The 15,637-nt window shown below is 31.1% G+C and overlaps 1 pseudogene; it reads right to left on the bottom strand.

Annotated features, from left to right (window-relative positions):
* Positions 1–12,083: 12,083 nt before the first annotated feature.
* Positions 12,084–13,072, bottom strand: LOC110112407 (annotated as a pseudogene).
* Positions 13,073–15,637: the final 2,565 nt, after the last annotated feature.

The following is a 15,637-nucleotide window of genomic DNA, read 5'->3' as shown; positions in this document are numbered from 1 at the left end:
TATATATATATATATATATATATATTAGTTGAAACCCACAAAGGGGCCTACGCATTAATATAAATAAAAAATTACAAGTCCTTAATGGGTAAATCAGCCCACTAATGCTCGAAGAGCTAAAATCATTAAGAAACAAAACCTAAGAGCCGATGAACCCCATCTAAACAAGATACATAATACCCTAGATACATTCTAAGGCGGCACGAAGGAAGCGCCCAAAAAACAAAAAGCCCTAGAATAAAATAATCAGCACAAGCTTTTTGGCAAAAAATCCCCTCCAGGTTAAGGATAACCAGACATCCACCAAGTAAATCCTGCATATTTCAGCCACAAAAACATAGAACCCGTAGACTGTCACATCTCGGACATCCAGCAGCACCCGAAAATAGAAGAGCAAAAATTTGATCCAAGGGAATATAAAATGCAAATACACCTCAACATAAGAGAGAGCTCCCTGGTCCAAAACCTCCAGCATGTTGCGGATCTGTTTTCATGGTTTATAATTTTGATAATAACAAACACTTTTATTTCTCTAAGACTGCCTTTTCTACTGATCTTTCAGGTTCACAAGATCAGACTGCAATTTGGAATTAGCTCAAGATTGGGTTGACTAGGTCTGAGTTAGTTTGTACTATTTTTCATTTCTTGAGTCTTTTGCAATTGGTGTGGCTCCTGATGATATATAACTTTGCACACACGCACCTTGGAAGATTTTCTAAGTGTTCCATAGAGTTTACTATTTTTAGTAACATCGTCCGGGACGATATTTATATCGGCTTGGATGATCTGTTCAAAAGCAAAAACTTTAATTAGGGCATCCTTTTTAAGGCAGCCGTCATTAAAAATATCATCCTCGATGAAATCTGCTGCCATATTTATTTAGGAAATAATTATTTTTGGACATCGTCTAGGGGATCGGCCTGGCCTATCAAATATCGTCCTGGCCGATTCAGGATAATTTTTTCTAAATTAATCTGGCATTTAAGGAAAGCAATTATGACTTGATTAAACGGTCAAATCGTCCTGGATGATCGCTGAATCATCCGGGCCGATACGCTGGATGATTGGACATCAGATAGCTCTTTTTCAGGGCGATGCTCAGGACGATATTCCATTATTTGTACTGAATGTCCAGGATGATATATTATCATCCTGGACGATATGAACACATTTGTTCTGATCGTCTCAAATCGTCCCGACTAATTGGGCTTAAATTTGCACCAATCGTATAGGACGATAGGAATATCATCCTGGATGATAAAGTCGGCAAGTTGTATTAATGAGCTTTTTTTGAGATCTTCTATTTAAGCTTTGACAAGGCACTTTGTAAGTGTCTTTGACAGCTATTGTAGCTTCGTTCTTTTGGGGAAAACTTGAAGAGAGAGCTTGAAAGAGAGTGAGGAACGGGTGAAGTCTGAGAGAGGGAGAAGATCCTATGAGGGGGGACTCAAGGGAGTGTGGAGGGGGATTCCATACGGTTTCTCTGGCAGGCTTGCACCTTAATACCGCTGGATTCAAGGCTCGTCTTGAGAAATTTTCACCAAAGAAGAAGATATTTTTGGTTTCAAAGGACCGGCTACTCCGCCGTACAAGGGAAGGTGGAAGTGATTTTGTATGGGCTTCTTCACCTAGCTATGGGGGCTAAAGGAGAGACACTTAATTTACTGTAATACTTGGAGGGTGCCTTCAAGTAGTGGATTTAGGTCAAGGTTTGATCGAACCATTATAAATCTGGTGTGTTTTTTCCTTTATTACTTTTGAATATAATTTATGCACCTTGGTTTCATTATGGTGAATCTTAATTCTGGTTTTAAGATTGTGTTTATTTTTAAATACCGATTCACCTCTCTCTTAATTAGCCTTGGGCCAGTTCATAGGGCTTAACATCTCTAAAGAACATTCAAGTGGTATCAGAGCATGATTTATAAAAACAAAGTTTGAAAACTTTTTGAATTTTGATCTATGGCTAATTTTAGTTATTATAATTTTGCGGAAGGTTATTCAATCACCAGACCACCTTTGTTTAAAAATATTTTTTTTATTTTTGAAAACTCGCATGTCTACTTTCTTGAAATTGATTTATTTTCATATGTGGCATATGATTTTAACTGGTTATTCTTTACCGTTATGAATTTTAGATGGAATTAAAACTAATATTCCTTTTAATCGATGGAGTAGAGAAGATTAAATCATTGCTCAATTAAATATAAAATCTTTAAATTGCTTAATTTGTACTTTAAATTATGATGATTTTATAATGGTATCCTTGTACACAACGGGTAAGGAAATTTGGGATAAACTACACACTATATAAGAAGACACTAGTGAAATCAAGCAATCTAAGTTGAATATATTAATGTATGATTATAAACTATTTTTCATGAAATCTTTTGAAACAATCTTAGACATGTATACTAGGTTTATTCAAATTGTGACATTATTACATGCTTTAGGTAAAGAATTTTCAAATTTTGAAAAAGTTAATAAATTTCTTCATTGTGTATTGGATAAGTTTGATGCTAAAATTGTTGCTATTTATGAATCAAAAAATTTGAATGAGTATTCTATTGATAATTTGATATTGCCTAACTCATTGCCTATGAGCAAAGTCTAGGTCAAAGACTTTTGGATGCATGTGAAACGATTATGCTAAAATCTAAAGATATAGAAAACGGTAGCTTAGTTGGTCATGAATACAATGACTTGAAAAGCAAATAAAAAAGCTTACCAAAGCATAAGAATCAACAAAAGTGGAATAAAGATAAAAATGGTTTGAATGTCCAAATTTATTCTGACATTATTTGCTTTGGATGTAGGAAGCCTGGACATATGAAAAATCAGTGCCCTAATTTGACAGATCTTCTTACAAAAGAAAAGGGTAAAGCAAGGAAAATTATAAACTGGGGAAATAATGAAAAACATTTTTTTTTTAGGCAGATCTTGTTTCTGAATCATATGATCAGGAGCAAGATGAAGCTTAAATTATTTTGTGTGTTTTTTATGTTTACATGTTTTGTTTGTTCTTTTATTTTTAAGATTTTTTGTTTTTTTTATTCTATTTTCTCTTTCTTTTCTTTTTTTGTTAAATTTTTTATGTGTTTTCTCTGATCAACACATATGTTCACCTTTCTAAAAATGAAAACCTACCTCCTGCTTTTTCTTAAAATTCTTATATAAATGGTGTTTGACTTCTCTAAAAACTATCAAAAGAAGAAAACTCATATTTTTGACTCTCAATCTTTGTTTCCTAAAAGAGGTTATTCTACTTTTAATTTAAAATATTTTTCATATTTTAAATTAGTTTTTGAAACTAAAATTTTTTATCTCCCTATATTTTATTTATCGCATAGGAATCTTTTTGCAAGTTGTTGCATCTAACTCATAATTTTCTTAATCAAGAAATTCACTTTGTCAATAGGATGAGTTTTATTTTGTTTTTAAGATTTCAGAAAGGTAGCATATTAAAAAAAAAGGCCAATGTTGCCAAAAATAAAAGATGCGCAAAGATGCCAAATTGAAAAAGAAATACACAAAGTGTATCAAAAATCAAAAGATGCGTAGTGCGCCAACAAATTGTCAAGAGGCATAAAATGAGCCCACAAAATTTAATGCTTACCATTCTTGTACTTCTTAAAGCTTAAGATTACCCGTAATACTTTCGATACTTGAGTTTAAAAATCTTGATTCCTGATTCAACAATTTGTGCATTAATCTTCTATTATATATATTTTATGGAAGGAGTTTTAAAAAATAGGTATTTCTTTCTCTAATTTATTCCTTGATTTAGATATTAAATTAAAAAGTTTTTGAGCCTTTTAAAAGAACTTGAGTTTGGATTATCAAATTATGAATTTCTAATCTTTTATAGGTTATACGTTGTCACTATAATTCTACTAAGTTTTTGATTAAAACTAAGAGGTAACTTTCTTATTTTAAGAATATTTATTTTGTTCACTAAATTATAGATAATTTTTGTCTTTTAATCATTTTGTTTTATTATTTGTGACCCTTGTCTTTTTGATAATGTCAAAGGGGGAGAACGTAATGTTAAATTTGTATCATTTTTCTTTTTTCTTTCAAAAAATTAAAAATAACAATTTTTTTTATCTCCCCTATTTTTAAAGTTTTATTCTAGTGAGGGGGAGATTAGGAGAAAAGGTTTTCTTTTTTGTAAATTCAAATAGTAATATTTGCAATCATAAAAAAGGGAGAGATTATTACGGATCTGTTTACATGGTTTATAATTTTGATGATAACAAACACTTTTATTTCTCTACAACTGCCTTATCTACTGACATTTCAGGTTCACAAGATCAAACTGTAATTTGGAATCAGCTCAAGATTGGGTGCACTCGGTCTGAGTCAGTTTGTACCCTTTTTCCTTTCTTGAGTCTTTTTTAATTGGTGTGGCTCCTGATGCTATGTAACTTTGCACACACGCACCTTAGAAGATTTTTTGAATGTTCTATAGAGTTTACTATTTTTTGTAACATCGTCCGGGACGATATTTATATCGGCTTAGACGATCTGTCCAAAATCAGAAATCCTAATTAGGGCATCCTTATTAAGGCGTCCATCATTAAGAATATCATTATGGATGATTTCATATCGGCCAGGATAATAAGCTCAAAATAGAAAGAATCTGCCCTAGATCTATTTAGGAATTACTTATTTTTTGACATCGTCCAGGGGATCGGCCTGGCCTATTAAATATCATCCTGGCCGATCCAGGAAATTTTTCCTAAATTAATTTGGCATTTAAGAAAAGCAATTATGACTTGATTAAACGATCAAATCATCCTGGACGATCTCAGGATCGTTCGAGCCAATACACTGGATGATTGGACATCGGACAACTCTTTTTCAGGGCGATGTTTAGGAAGATATTCCACTATTTGGACAGATCATCCAGGATGATATATTATCGTCCTGGACTATTTGAACAAATTTCTTCTGATCGACTCAAATCGTCCTGACTAATTGGGCTTAATTTGCATTGATCGTACAGGACGATAAGAATATCGTCCTGGATAATAAAGTCGGCAAGTTGCATTAATGAGCTCTTTTTTAGATCTTCTATTTAAGATTTGACAAGGCACTTTGTAAGTGTCTTTGGCAGCCATTGTAGCTTCATTCTTTTGGGGGAAACTTGAAGAGAGAGCTTGAAAGGGAGTGAGGAACGAATGAAGTCTGAGAGAGGGAGAAGATCCTGTGAGGGGGGACTCAAGGGAGTGTGGAGGGGGATTTCACACGGTTGTTCCTGCCAGCTTGCACCTTAATACCGTCAGATTCAAGGCTTTCCTTGAGGAAAGTTTACCAAAGAAGAAGATCTCTTTAGTGTCAAAGGACCCGGCTACTCCGCCACACCCGGGGAAGGTGGAAGTGATTTTGTAAGGGCTTCTCTTCCTAGCTGTGGGGGCTAAAGGAGAGACACTTAGTTTAGTGGAATACTTAGAGGGTGCCTCCAAGGAGTAGACGTAGGTCAAGGTTTGACCAAACCACTATAAATATGGTGTGTTATCTCCTTTATTACTACTAAATTTAATTTCTGCACCTTGGTTTCTGTTATGGTGAATCTTAATTTTGGTTTTAAGATTGTGTTTGTTTTAAAATACCGATTCAACTCTCTCTCTTAATTGGTTCATAGGGCCTAACATCCCTAACGAACTTTCACAACACCCAATTAAAATTGAATTGACAATCATCCAGATGCACAGAGAATTCCTCATAGACTTACCCAACCAATAATACCAATTCAATTAACAGAAAGCACCTAGATTAACCTCCAGCACCCTAAATAAACTAAAATTGCAATCAACTAGAGGCACAGAAAAAACCTCACAGAAATCACCAGCCAACATTATTAAACAGCCCAACAAAAAAGAGAACACCTCCCAGTCAAAGAATAACAACATACTAATCATAGCAATAGAACACCAGCAAAAGAAAACAACCAACAAAAAGAAAGCTAAACAGACATTAACCCGAACGAATATAAGGTAAACCCAGTTTATTAAGCCTAACTAAACCTCTCAGAAAAGGAGGCAAATTAGGCTCCAAAAACTTTTTAATAACATTAATTTGGCAGTCCAACTTGGCCAACTAATCAGCACAAGCAGTTCCCTCATGATAAATATGGGTCATGGTATAATTCAAGTTAGCAAGCACCTGTTTAACTCTAATGATAATATAAAATAGATCAGGATGACCCAAATTCTCCTTTTGATTAAACTGAATTAAATTTAAAGTATCCACATCAATAGCCACATTCGTAATGCCAAATCTATGGCATAACAGAAGACCCAAAGATAAACCCATGAATTCAGCAAAAATAACCTTGTAGTGGTTTAGAGCAGCAGCATAAGCAATAATAACATCGCCATTAAGATTACGAATAACCCCACCCATACCAGCCGCATTATTACCAACCGAACCATTCGAGTTCAACTTAAAAAAAGTAGGGACGAGTTTCAACCACCTAACAATTCTATCAATAGTGAAGGAAATATCAGACTGCATAGCAATCCCAAAGTGAAGAGCCAGAGCAGCACTGTTTTTAAAATTTTTTCCTGAAATCATGTTTGTGGCTTGAAGCTATAAAATTTTGAATTTAATATTAGCAATAAGTTGCATGGCATCCATTTGAGTATCTTTATGCTTGGCTTCATTTCTAGCTCGCCAAAGGTACCATAAAATAAGGACATGTAATAAAATAAAAATATGACCTTTGGAATTGGTCATCTAATATTCAAGAATAGAATTTATACTATCATGCTAAATAAAGTTATCTTTATGAGCAATATCAAAGAAAAACTCCAAACCTTTTTAGTAATAGTTCCATTCACAAAAACGTGGTACAAATTCTCAATATTAAAGCAGCACTAACATTTAGACGTTATAGAAAAACCTTTTTTCATAAGTAAAGTGTCAACAGGAATTAAATCTTTCATGCATCTCCAAACAAGAATGGAATAAGATAAGGGAATGTTGTTGTACCAAATAGCAGAGTAAATCATTGATTTGCTATACTTGATGCGAAAGTTCTCCCAAGCTTTTTTAAGACTAAAAATTCCATAAGGAGAGGACTTAAATAAAATACTATCATTGCATTGTAATTTTAAAGGGAGCTCAACAATAATACTAATTAAGTTTAAATTAATACACTCTCTCACATTATCAACATTCCAAATTCCATTCTCAAAAAATTCGTGCACCTTAGTATTAAGGATAGTTAAATTATTCAAAAGGTTATCAATGGAGCCACACTATAACCAGTTATCTTGCGAGAAAGAAATGTCCCCTTTGCTCAAACCCCATTGGATAAACTGTTCAGCTTCCCATTTGATGTTACAGAGTCTTTTCCAAACCATTGAATCAGTTTTTTTATAAGTACAAGAGGTGGCATGCAAACCTTTCCAGTATTTAGCATTCATGAATTGAGCCCACAAACTAATATTAGATCTAAAAGTAAACCATAATTTGTATGAAAAAGCTCTTGTAATGTCCATAAAGCTTTTGCATTCCAAACCACCTTCATTAAGAGCCCCACACATTTTGTTCCAAGAAGACCAATAGATGCAACTACTATTATTTTTAGCACCCCAAAAAAACTTGTTAATCATCCATTCCATTCTCAAACAAATAGACCCAGTAGGATTCAAAGTATGAAAAATGTAGATGGTAATTGAATTTAACATGCTTTTAATCAGAACAAGTCTACCACCAAAAGATAAGAAATTAGAACTTCAATTGGTAATTTTCTTTTGAAAAGCAGTAAATAACTCTTCAAAAATATGATTTCTCTTCCTCCCTTTAAAAATAGGAGTTCCTAAATACTTGATAGGCAAAGGAATGAAATTAAAACCACAAATACATTTAATAATATTAAACTTACCTTGACTCACACCTTTAGAAACCAAAAAACTACTCTTATCTTTATTAATCGCCAAACCACTCATATTTTGAAAATTAGTTAAAAATTGAACTAACACTTTAATGTTGTTGACCGAGCCATTAATAAAAATAATAAAATCATTAGCAAAACTAAGTTGAGTAATCAGGTTTCCTCCCATAGTACGATAGAACATGAAAGTATGTATTTTGTATAACTCCTCCAAACCGGCCCATAGAGAGATAATCCATAGCAATTATGAACAAAGAAGGAGATAAAGGATCTCCTTGTCTCAAACCTTGCGAGGACTTAAAAAAACCATGATTTCTCCCATTAATGATAACAAAAAAGAAATAATTTTCAATACTATTTCTAACCAATTGAATAAAATTTTGACTGAAACCAATTAAAGATAAACCATTATAAAGGAAATTCCAATTCAAATTATAATAAGCTTTCGTAATATTGAGTTTAAAAATAATATTACCACCCTTCACCTTGGAATTAATATCATGAGTAATCTCTTGAGCAAGAAGAACATTATCAAAGATACTCCTACCTTTCACAAAACCCGTTTGATTGACAAAAATAATTATAGGCAAAATATTAACAAGTCTAGAAGCCAAAATTTTAGAAATAAGTTTATTAAAAAAAGTACAAAGGCTGATAGGACGGAAATCATTCCAATTGTTAGCAACCTCCTTTTTGGTAATTAAAACAATATTAGTAGCAGAGAAAAAATTTGGATAAGAGTTACCAGTAAAGAAATCTTTAACAGCATCTAATACATCATGCTTGATAATATTCCAAGACTTAACAAAAAATTTAGTGGTAAAGCCATCAGGTCCTGCAGTGGAATCACTATTCATATCCTTAATAATATTCCAAACTTCCTCCTCAGAAGGAGTATTCACCAACATTTGATTATCACTATCTTTGATACAATGAGGAACAATGAAAGGGTTAGATATAGGAGTAGTATTAACAGACTTATTAAAAATATTTTTGAAATGATCAACCCGAGAAATAAAAATCTTCTCCTCATTCTCTATAGTAACCCCTTCCTCACCCACTATTTTAAAAATATGATTTCTCATTTTTTTTCTTATTAACCAACGTATGAAAAAACTTTGTATTTCTATCCTCCTCAACAATCAACTTCGAAGCAGCTTTTTGTTTCCAATAGGTTTCCTCTTGATCATGCAATAAAGCAAGCTTAGTTTTAGCCTCATTCAGGGCAAAAATGCTTTCAAAAACCAGATTTTCCATAGAAACCTTCTCTAATTCAATCACCTTCATTTCAGCCTCTTTGACGTTTTAAAAAATATTTTTAAAAATATTTTTATTCCACCACCTCAACACTTGTTTCAATCTACTCAACTTAGCCCAAAGCCTAAGCATACAATAAATATCATTGTTCGGCGCAATAGGAGCCGACCAATTATCATAAATGACATTATTGAAATCCTTATGAGACAACCAAATATTCTGAAAAAAAAGCAGATGGCATATGAATCCTATTAGCATTAATATTCAAAAGTAAAGTCACATGATCATAAGTAGTTCTACTCAGGTGTTCAACATGAGTCAAAGGAAAATTCACTAACCAATCATTATTAAATAAAATCCTATCCAGTCTTTGCCAAAAATTAGCTCTACTCCAAGTAAAAGCATTACCAAAAAAACCAATATCATGTAAATTGCAATCACTAATCATGGAATTGAAATCTTCCATAGCATTTATGTTAGGAGAGCGACCCCCTCTTCTCTCATTAGTGTTGCAAATAGTATTAAAATCCCCACCAACAAACCACGGTATAGTAGATGTTTTTAGAAAAAGATGATAACTGATCCCACAAAGCAAGGCGACCAACTATAGTAGAAGAAGCATAAACAAAAGAGGCATTGCAAATAAAATTATAAAAAGCAATGTGAACATTGACAACTTGCTGAAAGTCATCAATAATAGTTAAATTAAAAGCATTTTTCCAATATATCTAAATTTTATTAGAACAGTTCGACCCAAACGAATAGCAGTATTATCAATTTTATCCCTAGAAATAAGTGGCTCAAGTAAAACCAGAAGTTGAATATTGTGAATCCTACAAAGATTTTTAACTCTAATAATAGAGTCCTTACCCCCAATACCTCTAATATTCCAAATAAGAGCATTAGTAGATATATGTGGACAATAGGGGATTCAAGCGAGATGTAAAAGAGAGGAGACCACTTAATAAATTTCATAAAAATTTTATTAACATAATAAAGTCTTCTAGCAAATATCCTGCTATAATCCAAATCATTTGAGAGTTTAAAAAGCACATATCTCGAATCAAACAAAGTATTAGAGAAATCAACAGATAATTTTAGTGCAAAAAAGAACTTTGTGATTTTATCAAACACAGAATGCCTAACAAAAAATTTACTCATAAGAGTGTATTCAAACGACACAACTAATGCGAGGATCTCTACTTATGAAATTCGAAGGGATGGTAAACCTTTATGCTTGGAATGAACTAAAATGGGAAAAGCTTGCAACAATGAATCTCCAGCCAAGGCTTCCCTAAAAGACTTGGAAGGATTCTTGAATCCAAATGTTTAAGGGGTTGATTCCCCATGGAACACACACCATGGTGATATATAAACCAAAAAGAAAAACTGAGACCATGAGAGGAGATTGGAAAGGACAAACGAAAGAGAAACCAAATCAGAGAAAAAATTGGATGAAAAAATAGCGAAACAGGATGAGAAATGTTGGCATAGCGAAAACCCTAGCAGAGCAATGAAATTATGTAAATATAAATATAGAATAATGGAAAATAAAACACTTTCTTTCATATATAGTTACACTACGAACTTTAAATAATTTGAAGTTGCTTTCTTAGTTTCTCTAAACAAAGATACATAAACATTAGGATGAATAACTGAGAAAGGCGAAAGAAGATAAATTATGGGTGAATAGGTTATATTTTTGCCCTCTCTTTATTTTATTTTTTACAGCATAAAATTTAGTATGAAATTAGTCCTAAAATATGAAAAATTAATAAATAAGTTGATAATTTTTTATTGGGATATGCATATATCTTGAAAGAATTTTTTTAATAAGTTTAATTTTTGTTTTAATTAAGTAATATAAATTATGTTTTAACATATTTAATTATTTTATTTTCTAATTAAATGGATTGCAAAGAATTTTTGGTGACTAAAAATTAAAGTTGATGACGATCTATATTATTATTATGAAAGGTGTTTGAGTTTCTTTACAAGTACAATCTTAGTAATTCATTTAAGTTTTATTACTTTAAATTTCAACAATTCAAATTTATTGATTTCAATTTAAATAAAAAAAAAACTAAAAAATAATTTAAATAAATAAATAATTAATTTAAAATTAAGTTCCTCAAATGTCCTTCATGAAACTCATGGAATTTTATAAGTAATTAAGAAATAAGTATAAATGAATGAATTATAATACTAGCTTTACATTAATTATCAAGATTTTGAACTTTCTATACATTTGTTATATATAAATTTATTTATTAAAATATTTAAATTAATATATATTATTTTAATAATTTGAAATAAAAAAATTACTTTCAATATTTGGTTTTTTAAATTATGTTAAATATAAATTCTTTACTTTAAAAAATATATTTGACAATATTTTGATATTTTTAAATCTATCTCAAAATATTTATTTATTTTATGTGAATTCAAAATAAATTATGTGTTGTAAGATTAAAGTTTTTTTTCTTTGACTAATTTGAAGTATATATAAATAACTATTTTTTTAGTAATTCCTCTCAATCATTAAAGGAATCAAATATCACACCTCAAGAGAGATTAGAAAACTTTGATGAATGCTCTTATTAATGAGATATGAGCACAAAGTTTGAGCGCCTATTTTTATGAATGATGTGTTTGAGAAGTGAGTTCGCAGTGAAGATAGAGAAATATATCGAAAGAGATTATTATACTTTGCTTTTTACCAGAACTCCATTTTTTTTTAAAGGTTTGTCAATGGATGGGGAAAATATCAAAAATATCTTTCACATAATCTAGACTATTAGGAACTAGCAGTTCTCTATTTTTTTTTCCATTTTTAGAATATCATCTCACAAGTACCGTGTTAATGCTTAGCTTCACTTCTTTCTTTTCTTGTGGAGGGAGTCAGATTATTGAGCTATAGCTGCTACTGCTGGCAGTTCTTTTTCTTCAGGGCCCTAAGCATCTGAGCAGAACATTCTTCATTTCTAAAAATCTTATTCTCCCTACTCATCTTGCTCTTGGCCCTCTTGGCTTCAAATTGGTCAAAAAATGTCTTCTATCTAGCCTTTTCTCACGTAGACTTGTGGATACTCTCCTTCAAAACTCTCTTTTTCTCGAAAACATTACCTTTCACCTTTGTATTCATATCATGGCACATGTGCTTATCAATTTTCTTAGCTTCTCAATATTTCCTAAGCAAACACCTAAAAACTCTCCTCCTCCGCATCCATAGAACCTTAGTGGGCACCCTAGCCTCCCTAGTACCCTTGCACTTACCAAATTCAAAATGGTGTCCCGTCCTCTTTTCTTCTGCCATGCATCTATCATGTGATATGGAGTTAATCTTCATAGGTTTCTTAATAATAAAACCATCATTTACCATCTTCGTAATGTTTTTTGGAGAGTTTGCAATGGATATCTTGCTTACCTCTTTAGGGTCGAGCAAGACTATCCCCAATTTTTTTGAAGAAAGTGCTCATATCAAAGTTTAAGAATCCATAGTGTTCATAGCTTGCACCAAACTACATTTCTTCTATTAGTAAAATAATGGAAATTCAAGAACATGACAACAAACACTATCAGAAAACAAACAACCATTAACCCTAAATTATCAAGGACCTCACTTTGAAGTGCTCTTCTATAGTTTTGTAAGATCATGTTGGATAGAATGTCTTCTCTTGATCTTAGCAAACATACCCTTGAACTATCAAAATTATTTAGTTCAACACTCCTCTTTTATACAATAAATTTCCTTCCCCAAGAGCTTCTCTCCCACTTATTTTTGACCATGGCATCAATCAATTTGTTCTTCTTGGGAATTCTAGGGATGTCAATCTTGATATCAGTAAGGGATAGCCTCTTGAAGTTAAGAACACTCGTGGCCAGCCGCTTCTGGAGCTTAAGCGACACCATCGTCTCCGCCACCTTGCACAAACACTTTGCATGCAAAGAAAAGCCCAGAAGAACTCCATGTTATATTTATGGGTCAAGAATAATAGGATTCCACATTATAATATTTTATATTAAGAAAATATCATTGAATAACTAAAAAGTTTATTTCAAATGATTTTATAAAAAAATTGTTAAGATTAGTTTAAACCTTTTAAATTTGATTTAAGATTTGTGTAATTCTTACTATTCATACACGGAGGCGTTGGTCTTAAACTAGATCAAAGTTTTTTGAGACTCATCCTCACCGAAAACAATAGTTTCTATAATCAGACACAATAAAATAAAATAGTTATATATAGCATAAAAATTTTGTGCCATAAAAAATCCTTACCAAAATTATACATTTGCCCATGCATATTGAAACAAAATTTTAAATCACATATATGCTTTATTTGAGGCAACATTCTTACTGCTTTTTAAAGCAACTTTTTTAGTACAAAAATAATTTTTTATTAGAAAGCTGCTTTAAGAAGTAAGAAAACCATCCCAAATGAAGCAATATAGTCATTTAGTACACAACATTGAACTTATAATTAAAAGTGCATAAGTCTGTCTTTACAGCAGTAAAAAGAGCAAGGTGTTGATAACACAAATAATGTACCTTTGCTTGAAATATGCTATTTTAAAACTATAAATGTTTAACAAAATTAGCCCTACATTATTCCCATATATATAACTATTACTGATGCAATAAGATATAACTGATTGAGATGAAAAATTTGAAGGTCTTAACTAGCTATGTTGCTTCATTCCCTGTCAATTTCTTCAATGGCATCAAAGATGTCAACGTTGGCAAAATTCTAATGTTTCCATCAATATCATACAAGATTTTTAAGGGTCTCATAAGCCTAAAGCTTGGGATTGATCCCTACACGTCAAATCTTAACTTAGATGGATTGCCTTCGTAATTTTACAACCACCTTAATTGGATATCAGCAAATAAATGAGTTGTTTGATTTTATAGTAATCACCAAGAAGAGTTGTTTCTTTTAATTCATGCTTACCTTTCTGAAGAGGTTTCTAATGAAGTAGTGGAATGTTGATTTTCCAACAATAGTTGGACTACGAAAATGGATTATGAAAGCCAGCTGGAATATTTGGAGAGGAAAAGGGAGATGTACCCTATATTAGAGGACATGTAAAGGTGAAGGAAAATATATCATATCACATGTAATGGTAATATTTGAAATGGCTTTCGATGATAGAGATGATAATGATAGATGATGATTGACATGCAACTATATAAAAATATCACTGTAACTAATCTTCCATTTTCCACTCCTAAATTGTGTGGATACAACTCGGCATTGCAATTTTTTTTGCAAAAAACCAAGTCTTCAACCCTAAAAAAAGTTTCATATTTTATATATTATATGCCATGCCACCAATATTTGATGCGTGTGGTCTCAATGAATGAAAATATATTTAATTTTCTTATTTAATAGAATTGATACTTTTTTAATATTATATACAATTAACATTTATACTATTTATTTAAAAATGTAAATAAATTTTTTTAGTTTTTGTATGTCTTTTGATTTCATTTTTGAATGCACATCTCTTGATTTCTAGTTTGAGCATGTATATAATCATATAAATAATTTTTTTAGTTCTTGTATGTCTTTTGGTTGCATTTCTGAATGCACATCTCTTGATTGCTAGTTCGAGCATGATTACTATGCATTTTCTTGTACAAGTTTTTAATGATTATATGATATAATATCGGGTGCAAATTCAAAAAGTTTGTATGTTGTTATCTAATTTCATGTTTAAATAAAAAACTTAAAAATATCTTGTATTTATCCAATTCAACTTATAAAGTTTAGTATCATTTCCTTGTTTTGTACGTAAGATTTGGCTCATTTATTATCCACATTCCTCTTCGAAGCATACCATGAACAATGAGACTTAATCTGTGTGATCACTCTCTGTCCACTTCTAATAGCTTTCTTCATAGCCAAGATGCTATAAGTTAGAAATATGGCCACTTTTATTATCTTTCATAGATTTTTGAAATAAGATTTGGCTCGATTATTACCCTACACAAAATTAGTTTCCATTTATATATCAAATGGAGGATTTGTACAAAAATATTTTTCTTATGACCTGAAATTAGTCCTAAAATATGAAAAATTAATAATTATGGTGATAAATTTTTTATAAATATTTGATTATTTTTTATTAATATATTTTGATAGAAAGTTTTTTTATAAATGAAATTAAATATTTTGATAGAAAGTTAATTTTTTAATTAGTTTAACTTTTGTTTTAATTAAGTGATATAAATATAGTTTTATTATATTTAAATATTTTGTTTCTTATTAAATGGATTGGAAAGAATTTCTAGGGACTAAAAATCAAAGTTGATGCCTATATATACTACTATTATAAAAGGCGTTTGAGTTTCTTTCCAAATACAATCTTAATCATTCATTTACGATTTATTACTTTAAATTTTAACAACTCAAATTTATTGGTTTCTACTTAATTCTATTTTAAATAAAAAAAAATAAAAAAATAATTAAT

The sequence above is a fragment of the Dendrobium catenatum genome, unplaced genomic scaffold (assembly GCF_001605985.2).
Source record: "Dendrobium catenatum unplaced genomic scaffold, ASM160598v2 original_scaffold_190442, whole genome shotgun sequence".
NCBI lineage: Eukaryota > Viridiplantae > Streptophyta > Magnoliopsida > Asparagales > Orchidaceae > Dendrobium > Dendrobium catenatum.
This window is presented reverse-complemented; position numbering and strand designations above follow the sequence as displayed.